The following is a 12653-nucleotide window of genomic DNA, read 5'->3' as shown; positions in this document are numbered from 1 at the left end:
GCTGCAGGCTCATCTATCTGAAAGGGAGCCGTGTAAGCAGAGACCTGGGCTGGGCGACTCCTGACTCCCGGAGAGGACTGCTCCAGGGCGCCGCCCCAGAGCTGGAGGGACTGGGGGGTGGCAGGGAGGCCTCGCAGGGTGGAGGGAGTTGCACCATTCATGGAAGGGGGAGCCTGGAGAAGAGGCAGGTTTGGGGTTCATGGAATGTGCTGGCGCTGAGGTTCCCCGTGGGCCGGGCAGGTACGGGAGTCCAGGGGCCACCGGCAGCGGAGACCTGAAACTCTGGCAGATCTGCCTGGGCAAACCGATTCTGCTGAGGGTGGCTTGAAGGTGGTGGTGGAGGTCAGGCACCATTGCAGCCATTTTGAGAGGCTGTTGTGTGTATGTAACCAATGACCACACCTGGGTGGCTTTAACCACAGACATGCCCTCTCTCAGTCTGGGGGCCGCAAGTCCGAAATGAAGCAGACAGGGCTGCTCCCTCCTGAGACTCCGGGAGAGGGTCCTCCGAGCCTCCCCGGGGGGGGCGTGGGGGGCTTGGCTGGTGGCACACGGTCACTCCCATCACCCCACCTCCTCCTCCGCTGTGTCTGTCTCCTCTGGGTGTCTCCTGTAAGGACACTTGTCACTGGATTTGGGGCCCACCCAGTTAATCCCGGATGATCGCCTTGCCTCAAATCCTCACCTTGATTACATCTACAAAGAACCCGTTTCCAAACAGGGCAACAGTCACAGGTCCTGTGGATTGGGTTGTGGGTATATTTTGGGGGGAGCCACCTCTCAGCCCCCTACAGCACACTTAAGGGGGAACAGGCCAGGACGCTGAGAACAGGAGCCACCCCTGCTGATGGACCGTTGATGCCACAGGACTGCAGAGGGTCCCGCTGGGGGGAGGGAGAAGGTGGTTTGGATGCTCCTGTCACACCACGGTCTGTTTCTCTGGGGTTTAGCAAAGTCCGTACCGAATGTCCCCATCAGTCTTGCCTGTGCGGTGAAGAACCTGGCTCTGGGGCCAGAGTGACAGAGTGCAGCTCACCACGGCCACGGCAGCGCCCGCAGCCATCAGTGGGAGAGGCAGGGGGAAAGGGGAGATCAGAGGCCCTGCCCTCCCGGCTGCCTGCTCCTGGAGAGGCGGGTTCTGTTCTGCCCAGGAGGGGGATGTTCTTCACACAAGAAGCTGGTGGTCCTGCTGCAGAATAAGGAAGGCAGGGAAGGGGCGGGGCAGGGGCAGGGAGGGGCTGGCAGAGAGATGGAGTCCAGACCTTGTAAGTTCTGGGGGCCCCCCTTGCCCAGGGAAAGCCTGCTCAACCTTCTTTTCTTATTTCTTTTTTTTTTTTAAGATTTTATTCACTTATTTTTTAGAGAGTGGAAGGGAGGGAGAAAGAGAAGAGAAACATCAATATGTGGATGCCTCTCACACAACCCCTTATTGGAAACCTGGCCTGCAACCCAGGCATGTGCCCTGACTGGGAATCAAACCTGCAACCCCATGGTCCACAGGCCGGCACTGAACCACTGAACTACACCAGCCAGGGCTCAACCTTCTTTAAGACGATGACCCTCAAGACAGCCAGGAGCAGCCCCTTGCTCTAGCACCACCCTCCCGGGGCTCGCCCACGCAGGTGCTGGCGAGTGCGTGCCTGTGCCTGCAGTGAGCAGTCCGGGTGGTACCCAGGGAGGGGGCACCCCAGGCCGATCTGGGGCACGGCTTTCTCTAAGCTGAGGGCTGGAGACGTGAGGGCTGGGGGCGGTACAAGAGGCGGGGAAGAAGTGAGCTACATGGCCTGGACAAAACTGGGCAGAGGGCCTGGCTGGGTGGCTCCCAGAGCCGCAGTTCCCTGCCCCAAAGCAGAGGGATAATCATGCTGCCCCTGAGGGTGACTGTTTGGGGGGCAGACAGCACACACACTAAGTGGTCGCTGAGCAGTAACTCTCACAAGCCCCTCGAGGGTACACGGAAGAGATCCATGCAGCCCAGCAGGGAAAGCCTGGCACCTCTGCAGCCACAGGAACCCTGTGGCCTGGGACAGCAGGAGCAGGGGTGGGAGCTGGCTCTGGGAGGCACCAGGAAAGGGCAGTTTAGGTCCTGAAAGCAGAAAAGCCCCCTGAAGGGAGAATGTCTTAGTGAACCTCACTACCCAGGTCATGGGGGGGCATCGTGGAGATTAGTGGGGGCCCTAGCCAGGAAGCCTCGGGGGTGCTTTTCCACAGAATTGTAAGGAGAAGATCCCGCACCCCTCCTCATGCTCGAGATGCCCGTCATCGGGAAGTTCTGCGTGGTATCTCTCCTGAGGTTTGCAAGCGGCAGCCTCACACCTACATGGCCCTGGGCTGGGCTGGGAGACACCGGCAGAGGTTCCTTGGGGGAAACACACGCTCATCAAGCTTGGAGGCCCCTGTTCAGCTCCGTGGTGACAACCACGGGCACCCTTGGCTTTGGAGGGCCGGGGCTGGGGGGGGCCCCAGCTGCCTCCTGGAAGAAAGAGAGCTAGTCTTAGAGTTCTATTCTCAGCCTCTGTCAACTTCAGAAGCAATGTCCTTCCCTGCTGGCGCTGTTGGCTGGCGCCCCAGATGGGCGCGTGAGTGCTGGAAGCGGGTGGGCACGGTTGGTGCTCCTACAGGCTTTGCGAGCTCTCGGCGGTAAACAGAGACAACCTGACCCTACCCGGTCTTTTCCAGGCTGCCCGCACAGTCCCACCCACACACATCTCCCGCTCGGTGGATGACGGCCTGTTTGTTCAAAGACCCCAGGGCCTTTCCTTGCGTGACTCCGTAGAGACCCAGGGCAGTACGGAATCGCATATTCCAGGGTGAAGGGGCCCCAGTTCCCCTACCCCTCCCCGGGGGAGGGCAGCTCTGCCAGGAGGATCCTTCCTGCCACTCTCCCAGCCCCTCGCCTGCTCCAGCCTCTTGCTGCCCCACGAACGGCCTGCCCTGTAGTGCTGCAGTTCCTGTGCTTCTCTGTGATTCCGGGGCCTCCAGGCTGGGCTGGTGGAGGAGGACAGAGGCGCCTGGTCACTGGACCCTGACTCCTGCCGCACCCACCAGGCCAGAGCCGCTCCTGTTCCCTGCTGAGCGTGGGCTGCTGAGTGTGGGCTGGCTGGGCTCCTGCAGCCAGTGTTCAGGCTCCTGAGGCTTCATGCCCCCTCCCCCAACCTTCCCAACCCCCCACCTCCCCTCTTCCCAGACCGCTCCCCTGCCCGTGGCTCTGAGGGCAAGACACTGTCATAACTCAGCAGAAACTGGGGTACCAGCCAGCACACGGGCTCATGGAACGTGAGTCACCTGAGTTCTGAGCCTGCCCTTGCCCTGGTCACCATGGTGCCACGCTGCCGCGCCCTCGGATTCCCGGCCAGTCACTGAAGGGGCCGGACATGAACCAGGTGTGTCTGGCCTGGGACACTCGGTCGTGCACCTTGGCCTTCTCTCCCAGCCCTGACCCTGTGTAGTCACTTTGGGAAGTTGTCGTCCCACAGAGCCCTGGGTGTTCCCTCCACCCAGCCCACAGCCAGTCTCTTCCGGGGCATCCGTTTCCAGTTCCCCAAGCTTTCTAGCCCCCCCCGCCCCCGCATTCACTCCAGTGCACCCTCCACCGTTTGCCACCATAGCCTTGCTTTCTGTCGAGGCCCCCACACGGAACGTCCCTTGCCTCCAGGACCCACCACAGTTTTACTTCCCAGGCCTCCTGCTGGACGAGCAAGGCTCCCACCAAACCAGGCCAGAGAGCCCAGGTCCCGGCAAGGAGGACAGCTCCCCAGGCTCTGGAGAAGGGGTCTGGCCCAGATGCTGCAGGGGGGAGAAAGCACTTCTTCCTGGGGGTCAGGGAAGGCTTCCAGGAGGAAGCGACTTTTAAGTCAGGCGGACTGGAAGTGGGTGAGGGGGCACTGGGGCAGAAGGGTGGGCTCGGGCACAGCCGGGGCGGGAGGCGAGGGTGCTGCCCAGCCCTGAGGCCTCCGGGAGGCGGCTGGAAGCAGGCAGGTGGGAGGTGGGGTGGGTTGAGGGGTGCCACGCTGACGGCCTTTCTGAAGCTGGGGGCTTCACAGCACTGGAAGGAGGGCGGGGCCAGGAGTCCGTTCCATCACTGCGAGTTACTGACCCGCTGCTCTTTCGGCTGAGTTGTTCCTGTCACTCAGTCTCAGCATCCCCACTTGGGACGTGGGACAACAGGGGTGGGGAAGCCGTGAGAACAGTGGATGAAGTGGACTGTGCGAAGCACTGGGGGCGTGGGGAGCCAGGGGCCAGGTAGCCTCCTGCCTTTGTCCGCCCAGCTGGGCAGGATGACAGCTGACCCTGCAGTCCTGACCCCAACCTGTGATGGTCTCCCGACCCCAACTATCCACTCCAGCTCAGGGCGGCCCCTCCCACCAGTTGCTGGCTGTGGGAGAGGGACAAACGCCCACCCCCCCAGCCCCTGCCCTAGAGAAGAAGGAAGAGCCACCTCTCAGGGCGGCCACGTGGCCCCAGGTCCCCAGGCGTCAGTATCGGATTGTCTGGATTTCTGTCAGCCCAGGGCCCTGCAGCCTGGGGTGCATGAGGGGGACAGCCCACCAGGGACGGGACAAAGCAGGCAGGACCCAACACGCCTTCCCTAGGAGCCGCCCTTGGCATCCAGCTTGTCGGCATCTGTGACAGAGAGTGCGTGTGCGCCGGCGTGTGGCTCTGGTCACAGACATGACCTTTGACCTAGAGGGACCACATATAAGAATGTAGCCTGAACAAAGCAAAACAAAACGACGCATTTGTGTGACAGCAGGAAATTAGAAACGACACCCATGTCCTGAAGACGGGCTTGGTGAACGAAGGAATAAGCATAGTGTGAAATAATGCTTAGCTCGTAATTGTAGAGAATGTAACTTCCCACACGGAGAAAGGTTACTCAGTGGGAAGAGTAACACACAAAGCAGAGTACACAAAATGGTCTCGCTTTCTTTGCCCTGAACAGTGTGGCTCAGCTGGGTGGTGTCATTCCGCAAAAGCTCCCTCCCTTCCCCACTCTATAACAATAAATAATTTTTTTTAAAGTTCTCACTTTTTATTAAAACAAAATACACAGAACAGGAGTCTGGAAGAGCCTGTGGGTGCTGGCCGCAGTCTTCCGGGGCTGTGCCGTCTGCTCAGCCTTCTCTGCCTGCGATTCTGGGGTTCACTTCTGTGGTGTGGTGGGCGGGGCCCCCAACACTAATTTTAAAATTAGAGAAGAAGGAAAAACAGAAACACCAGCACCCAAACAAATTCTGCTGGCAGGTGCACCCATGGCATGAAGGCATGAGCAGGCCTGGCACCTCCGTGGCTCCCCTCTTCCCTTTCTCCGCAGCTTCTCCCATAGTCGGGTACCGTGACCCTCCCGGTGAGCAGGGTCTCCATCTCCTGGGCCCTCTCCCTGGGGCCAGTGTTCCCCGGGCTTCCAGCTCGGGCCTGGAAAGGGAGCTCCCCAACCCCCCGCCGAGGCGGCACAGCAAGCCCACACTGCGGTGGGCGAGGGCGTGGTCTTCTCAGTCCCGGCCCTCTGCGCTTCCAGTGGTCGGGTGGGGGTCGGGACCCTCTGAGAGGGGGCGGAGGTCCTGTTTGCCGAGGGCCCCCCTCTTCGCTCACTCACCCTGCGGTGAGGTCCTGGAGGAGGCTTGGGCCTGCAGAGATGGAGAGAAACGGGCGCGAGGGCCTCCCACCTCCGCGCGCTGTGCTCAGGCTCCGCTGTGCTCAGGCTCTGGGACCGTCTCGGAAGTCAGGCCTCGAGTTCCCACGAGGCAGATGTGCTTTGGCCCCTTCTTGCGGAGGAGGAAACTGAGGCTCGCAGAGGTTAGGGAGCTTGTTTCAGGTAATCTTCGCCAGGAAAGCCAGTACCGGTGGGACTCAGCTCAAGGCTCCTAGTTTATCCAAATGGTCCCAGCCCTTTTCCTGGGGCACGAAGGAGGCGGAAGGTCCCTTCTGCTGCCGCTCAGCCGGGACCCTGGGTGGAGCCCGCCTGGGAGGACCCTCTGCTCTGAGGCCCAGCTGGCTGAACCACAAGCTAGGCTGTTCCCGCCGCCCTCCTCTCAGCTGGTCCAGGACAAACAGTGCTGTTCGGGGTGAAGACGGTTCCCCCCGAGGGACGGGTGAGGGGGCTGTGGACTGGAGCCTGGGGCTGTGTTCCTCACATTTCAGGGAGCAGGGCCTAATCCCCTCCCCCGCCCCGGCCTCCATGCCCTCAGGGGTCTTGCCTTCCTCTCTGTGAGGCTGGCCCCTTGGGGTGGGTCCGAGCCCTCAGCACCAGGCGTTGTAGCTGGGCTGCCCGCGTCACCTAGAAGGCAGCTGGGCCTGTGGGAGGGAGGCTGAGGAGGACCGTCGGAGACAGGGTGACAGGCAGGAGGGCCAGACCTGAGCGGATGGAGACAAAGTGAGAGGTGGACACAGAGCCGGCAAGAGCCGGCGGCAGAAAGCTTCAGGAGACCCGAGGACAGGACAGGAAGATGCCCCCTGGGCCCGGGGCTGGGGTCAGACGCTGCAGCCAGCTGCACGGCCCAGCAGTGGGGTGGGGGATCGGACCCAGGTACAGTCGCCAGGCAAATAAAAATGCAGGATTTCAGTCAAATTTCAGTTTCAGATAAACAAGCAATACGTTTGGTATAAATACGCCCTATGTGATAGTGATTCGCTGCCTGAAATTCCAGTCTGACCGGCATCTGGTGTCTTGTCGGGCAGCGCTAGACCCAATGTTGACATTGTCCTCAGCCGTCACGGCCGCTCGGAGGGCACCGAACTGCGGCCACTGACAGCCACCCTCACGCAGCCAGGCAGGGGCCCCCGGCCGTGCGACATTCTTAAATCTTGTCGTTGTGTACACAGGGGCCAGGGCGGGACATGCTGGCTTGCACAGGGCTCTTTCCTCAAGCGCCGGCTCAGAACGAGAAGCTGCCCCACCCTGGTGTCTGCTGCTGCTCCGGCCTGTGCTCCCCGAAACTGGCCGAGGGCTCCGTGGGCTGGGAGGCTGAGCCTGTGGGCTCCTCAAGGCGTGGGCGGCAGCAGGTGGTCTGGTACCAGTGCCCGGAGCACACGCGGCCGCTGTGAAGGGTGCCCAGGGGCCCAGGTAGGGGTGGGGGTTCGGCCAGGGAGACACCCAGCACACCCCACAGAACGCCCTGGCTGGAGGGGAGTTCCAACTCTTTGCTTCACAGACGAGTGTCCTGAGGTCCACAGCCTCAGGGCCCAGAGCCAGGCCCCGCGGCCTCGGGGCAGCGCTCTCCACTGTGGGTCCAGTGCCTTCTCCCCGCTGTGGCCTCTGGCCGTGACATGTGACTGCCCCTCATGGGGGTCGGGCATCTTCTGCTCAGCAGAGTCCTCTGCCCTCCTCTGCCGCGGCCACTGCAGACACAGGCCGAACCACCGGCACCACTATCTGTGCAGATGCAGAAACTGAGGTGCACGCAGGAGGCAGCCCAGAGTCCCGCAGTGGGAGGGGGTGGAGCCCCCACCAGCACCGGAACTGGCTTGGATGGAGGCAGAACGAGGAGCCCAGGGCAGTGTGCTGCTAATTCTGTGGCCTGTCTGGTCGGGGACCCAGAGAAGGTGCCTAGCTTTGCAAACAGAAACTCAAATTCCTGGCACAGGCAGATGACGAAACGTTTTCTGTATTTGTGTGCAGCCCCCACCCCTAGTCTTGGTAGATCCCAATGCATGCCGGAAGGGACTCTGCAAAGTTTTGAAAGATAAGAGGCAGGCACTGTTTGCTGGTAAGCTGTGCCCCCAGCCTGCCCTCTGCACGGGTTCGGGCTGGCCTCGCAGTTCAAGGCTCTGAATTCCCCACAGCTTGCTTGGCTGGAGTGGATGCCTTCTGAGTCTCTCCTGCACCTCAGTTACGCCGCCTGTGAAGTGGGTGGAAATATGCTGTCATCCCAGGCTCCAGGGGCTCCGGAGTGATGCCCTGTTTGATTACCAAGTGGATTAAAAGTCCTGTGCACTTGATACAAGTAATTCTATCCTGTACCTGGATAGTTTCATTGAACAGCAGCCTCAGGTGGCCTTCCCCCAGCCTCCCTGCCCCTCCCCTCAAGCCCCGACAGAGTGGGCCGGGAAGGAAAGAGAAAGATGAGAAAGACGAGAGGCTCCTTCCCCCTGGCACCCCTGAGGTATCGGCGATGCCGTTCTTTCTTGCCAAGGGCTCCAAGGAAGACCCAGCAGGGCTGAGCGCCTAGCGGGGCCCCTCCCTGTTCCTGCCCGTTCCTCCCAGGCTTGCAGGGGTCTCTGCCGAGAGGGGTGATGACAGCCCAGACGGTGGGCCGCAGACCAGAGGGCCAGGGCTCCTGCTGAAAATGCAGAGCCGCACCCTGACCAGCGTGGCTTAGCTGGCAGGCGTCCCATCCTTCACCCAACGCACTCTGGGCACCTTTTCTGGAACCTGTGTCTCTTGACGAAGGAGAATCCCATATCACGCAAGCTCAGGTCTGGCCTCTGGCCAAGGCCGGGTCCGAGCAAGTGCCCTGGACGTCCAGGTGGAGGACAAGTGTGCGCTGCCCTGGGGCGAGGCACACACTGCGGAGTCCCCGAGGAGTCCATGCCTGGAGAGGCCAGTGGTAAGGGCTCGCCAGTCCCTGAGGTCGGTGTGAGCATGAGGGCTTGGGTGCCCTGCCGCGTCAGCTAGCCGTTCAGCGTGTTTCTGCCCCTCCTTCTGTGGGGATCTTGCTGTTTTTTCTCCCCATGAACAGCTCTTTTGAAGGGGGTCTCTCATCGTCTGCTCCTTCTGGAAGCTGGCCTCCAATAAACAAACAAGCACATAAATGAAACGCGTCCCAGCGGCTTTCCAGGAAGGTGGACATTAATGGAGCAGCATTACCATCTCCACAGCGACCGCCATCTCCCCCTCCCAAGGGGTGGCGGGGAACCGTCGTATTGATATCCAGGCCTCCGGTGGCCTCGGCAGCCAAAGCCACGGGCTGCACACAGCTGCTGTGTGCAGCCCGAGGCCTGCACAGGCTGGGTGTCCGGGGCTGGCCTGTTTGACTTCAAAGTGGGTAGAGAGTGTCGTGGACATAAGAGCGAAGGACTGTGGCCCCCTGGACTGTGGCCCCCTCCCTGCCACCAGCAGCCACCAGGCCCCCCAGAGAGAGCCGCATCTGCTCTCCTCACACATGAAGGACAGAGGGTGGCATGGCTCTCGGATAGACTCAAGTCCCCCACTCCACCCCGTCCTCGCTGAGTGACCAAATTATTGACCTTCCGAAGCCTCGGTTTTCTCGTCCATAAAGTGGGCATAATAATGCCAGGCTCACACAGCATAAAGCACCCACCCAATACATGTAACTTCCCTCCTCCTGGGTTTTTTTATTTAATTAGAGTCTGGAAGAAGAAACTGTGTTCACGAACACAAATGTCATTCATTTATTCAACAAAGGCAGGTGGGCACTGTTCACACCTGCGCCCTTGGGCAGTCAGAGGTGGGGTCCCGTTGGAGGGCAGAGAACACACACAGCCGATGTAGTGATAAGGCACGGTAGTGATAAGGCACGGTAGGGTCTGGGTTTTCTTGATAAAGACGAGAAGGCACGGGAAATGTGAAGAGTCTTCAGGAGGAATATCTCTGTCTTCTAATCTCAAGACTGAGGGCAACGGGAAGGCAGATCAAAGCCGGGTTAAGAAAGCAATTCTTTAACTGTGACTCAGCTCCAAGGGGCAGCCGGCCTGAGTCGCTGCTGCTGGGCTGCTGCTGAGTCCCCGGCCCAGCGAAGCAGGCGGAGTGGGCTCCATGGACCCTGACAAGACTGAGGTCAGAGGGGCCTTCTAGGAGCACATGGCAGAGCCGGAGAACCGAGAAAGTAGGGTTCAAGTCTTGGGTCTGCCGCTCAGCGAGCTGTGGAACTTGAACAAGCCACTCAGTCCCCCGGAACCTCAATCTTCTCCCGAGTGGGAAGGGGTCGTCCTGAGACTCCACGAGAGGAAGCGAGTGAGAGCTCTCGGTCTCACAGTGAAGGGGCAGCACCGGGGCGGGAGCCAGAAAACCTGCGTCGGAGCCTTGGTTCGCCATGCGCCCTCTGGCTGATCCTGGAGACGCTCCCGTCACACCTCAGGTTTCCCTGCACCACTGAGATCTGGGGGGACAGGGGGAGTGTTCGGGGAAGAGCTTTGTGAACTGGGATCTGTCGGGCCTCCGTGAGGGCGGCTCGCATCCTGGGCCCGTCCGTGGCCTGGGGGCCCCAGGTCCCTGCAGCAGGTCCAAGGAGCCCGAGGCCTTCATCGTGGCCCTTTACTCCGGGATGTTCCCCCAGAACACTGCAGGGCCAGGCCCTCCCTCCCTGCCCCCTCAGACTTACTCATCCAGGCACGGGAGCGCATGAAAAGATGCTCAGCATGGTCAGTCATTGAGGAAATGCAAACTAGGACCTCGAGGAGCGGTGGCCGCACGCCCTCCCTGGAACGCTACAGTGAAAAAGGACGCAGAGCCGCCGAGCGCTCACTTCTCTCAGGAGGTAGCCCAGGGGAAGGCCCATCAGTGGTGGCACGTTGGTGGCTTCCAATTGGCACTGTGAGGGTGTTTATGCCTGAGACACCAGCAAGTGCCACGAATCGGGGGCTCCATCCACCCCAGAGAGCTGGTTGTTGAACATGTACCGGCGCAACCTCCGACGGAAACACACCCACACAGACCAGCACAGGAGTGTTCGTATGGACTTTACTCATGACGGCCACACACTGGAAACAACCCAAACGCCGCTCAGCCCGGGGAGCGGACGAGCAGACTGTGGCGCGTGCACACAGTGGAATACGACTCAGCAGAAACAAGGAGGGAGCTATTAATACACACAGCGACTTGGACGAAACTCAAAGCCATTATGCTAAGTGAAAGCAGCCAGGTTACACACTCGGAAAGAGTCCTAAATGATTGAATTTATATGAAGTTCTAGAAAAGGCAGCACTACATCAATAGGAAGCAAATGAGCAGTTGTCCGAGGTGGGAGACCCGGAGATGAGGTGGGGGGGGGGAGGAGGAAGATGGCCTGGGGGAGGGGCATGAGGGAGATTGGAGGGGTGCCGGGCCGCCCTGGCTCCTGATTGTGGGGGTGGCGGTTACATGGGTGCACATACTTGTCAACACTCGTCTAACCGAACCCTGAACATGGATCACTTTTTTGTATGTAAATCGATCTCACCAAAGTTGCGCAAACCAAACCAAACCAAACGCTTACCCACCCTGCATCCCGCGCCTCTGGGCCCGGCTCTCTGCTCACAGGCATGTGGCACCGGTGCGCCCACGGGTTGCACGCCGCACTACCAGGCTTAGAGCAATCTGCTCACTCCGGGCCCGTCCACGGGACAGGCCAATGGGGAAGCGCTTTTGAGGCAGGACACACGCCAGCTGGGGTCAGGGTGGCAGGACTGGGCAGAGGCCACTCGCCCACCCAGGTGCTGCCTCGCGACCTCTGCCCTCCGCCTGACGACGCCCCTGACCTGCGGCGGCTGACTGACGAAACCCTAGTCGTTCCCCTGAAGGCTGGTGGGACTGAGAGGACTGGGGTCACTGGCGTTTAGAGAGAGGGCGACGGGAGGAGGCGAGGGCCGGGAGGGCCAAGGCCATGTCACCCTTCACCGTGTGTGCTTGGGGGGTTGGCATATGGCAGATGATAACCAGCTGCTCTCTGTCAGCTCCAGATGGGTTCGTTGGGAGCAGGAAAGATTTAGGTGGGACATAGTGCTGGACTTTCCGAGAGGGCTCTTGAGAGAGTGGGCGTGTGTGTGCACGCTCGTGTGGGTGCCTGTGCGTGAGGGAGCAAGTGCTGTAGAGTCAGGGCAGCGGACAAGGGCGGCTGGGGTGTGTAATTCCTCTCTAGACAAACTGCACTCTGAAACGCGCCTGGGTCCCTCTGGGCTGGGGACAGGGAGATGGAGTCAGGCCCTTTCTGGAGGTACCTCGGAAGGCCATTAGCAGGCTGGTCCATCAGTAAGACCCCAAACCAGAAGCCTGCAGAGCCAGATGGGTACTCACTTCCAGGGCCCGCGCCCCTCCCAGGTGGCCCTGCGCACTCTCCTCCCATTAGGGCAGAGGGGGCCATCCGTCACCAGCAGGGACCGTGATGTCACAGCTGCAGGCCTCCGAGTGCAGATAGACGGTTCCAACCCCTCTGAGGCGCTAAATCATTCATGGGGCAGAGAGCCCTGGTGGCAGGAGATTTACTGCCGGGGAAACACTTTAGGGACTTGTGGAGGTCGATTCCTCAAAGAGGCCCATCAGCTGGCGCGCAGCCTGAGGCTGAGGCTGAGGCTGAGGCCTGGGAGAGGGACAGGGATCCAGTGCAGAGGGACTGGGGTGGGGCGCAGCTCCCCAACCCCAAGCAGAGGAGGGGAGGGAGCGCCAGGCCCGCGCATGGGGTGGGTCCAAAGTGAAGGCAGATTCCCAGCGCGCTGGGAGGGAGGGGAACTCCAGCTGACCCCGCTCCTGCTCCTCCTGTCCCCTCCGTGGGGTTTCCGTGCCCATACCGCGGGGGCTCTGCGAGTCAGCAACAGGGAACTAGGAGCGCTGCTGGGATGCGCCGGCTGAGCGCGCTGGCTCTGCGATCTGCAGCCACCGCCCCATCCCGCTCCCCCCAGGCCCTGCCGGAAGGGGAGTCTCAGGCCAGCTCTGGCTTCTCTGGGGTGGAAGCTGGAGCATCACCCACAAAGAGAAGGGGACCTCCTCGAAGGCCCCAACA

At 60.9% G+C, this 12653-nt stretch overlaps 1 long non-coding RNA gene across 1 annotated transcript; it reads right to left on the bottom strand.

The window, feature by feature from the left end:
• Positions 1–7586: 7586 nt before the first annotated feature.
• Positions 7587–9580, bottom strand: LOC118497178. The gene is made up of 2 exons (XR_004899716.1): positions 9386–9580; positions 7587–8720 (listed from the first exon to the last, which is right to left on the bottom strand). It is a non-coding gene; the product is annotated as an uncharacterized LOC118497178 (long non-coding RNA).
• Positions 9581–12653: the final 3073 nt, after the last annotated feature.

The sequence above is a fragment of the Phyllostomus discolor genome, chromosome 10 (assembly GCF_004126475.2).
Source record: "Phyllostomus discolor isolate MPI-MPIP mPhyDis1 chromosome 10, mPhyDis1.pri.v3, whole genome shotgun sequence".
NCBI lineage: Eukaryota > Metazoa > Chordata > Mammalia > Chiroptera > Phyllostomidae > Phyllostomus > Phyllostomus discolor.
This window is presented reverse-complemented; position numbering and strand designations above follow the sequence as displayed.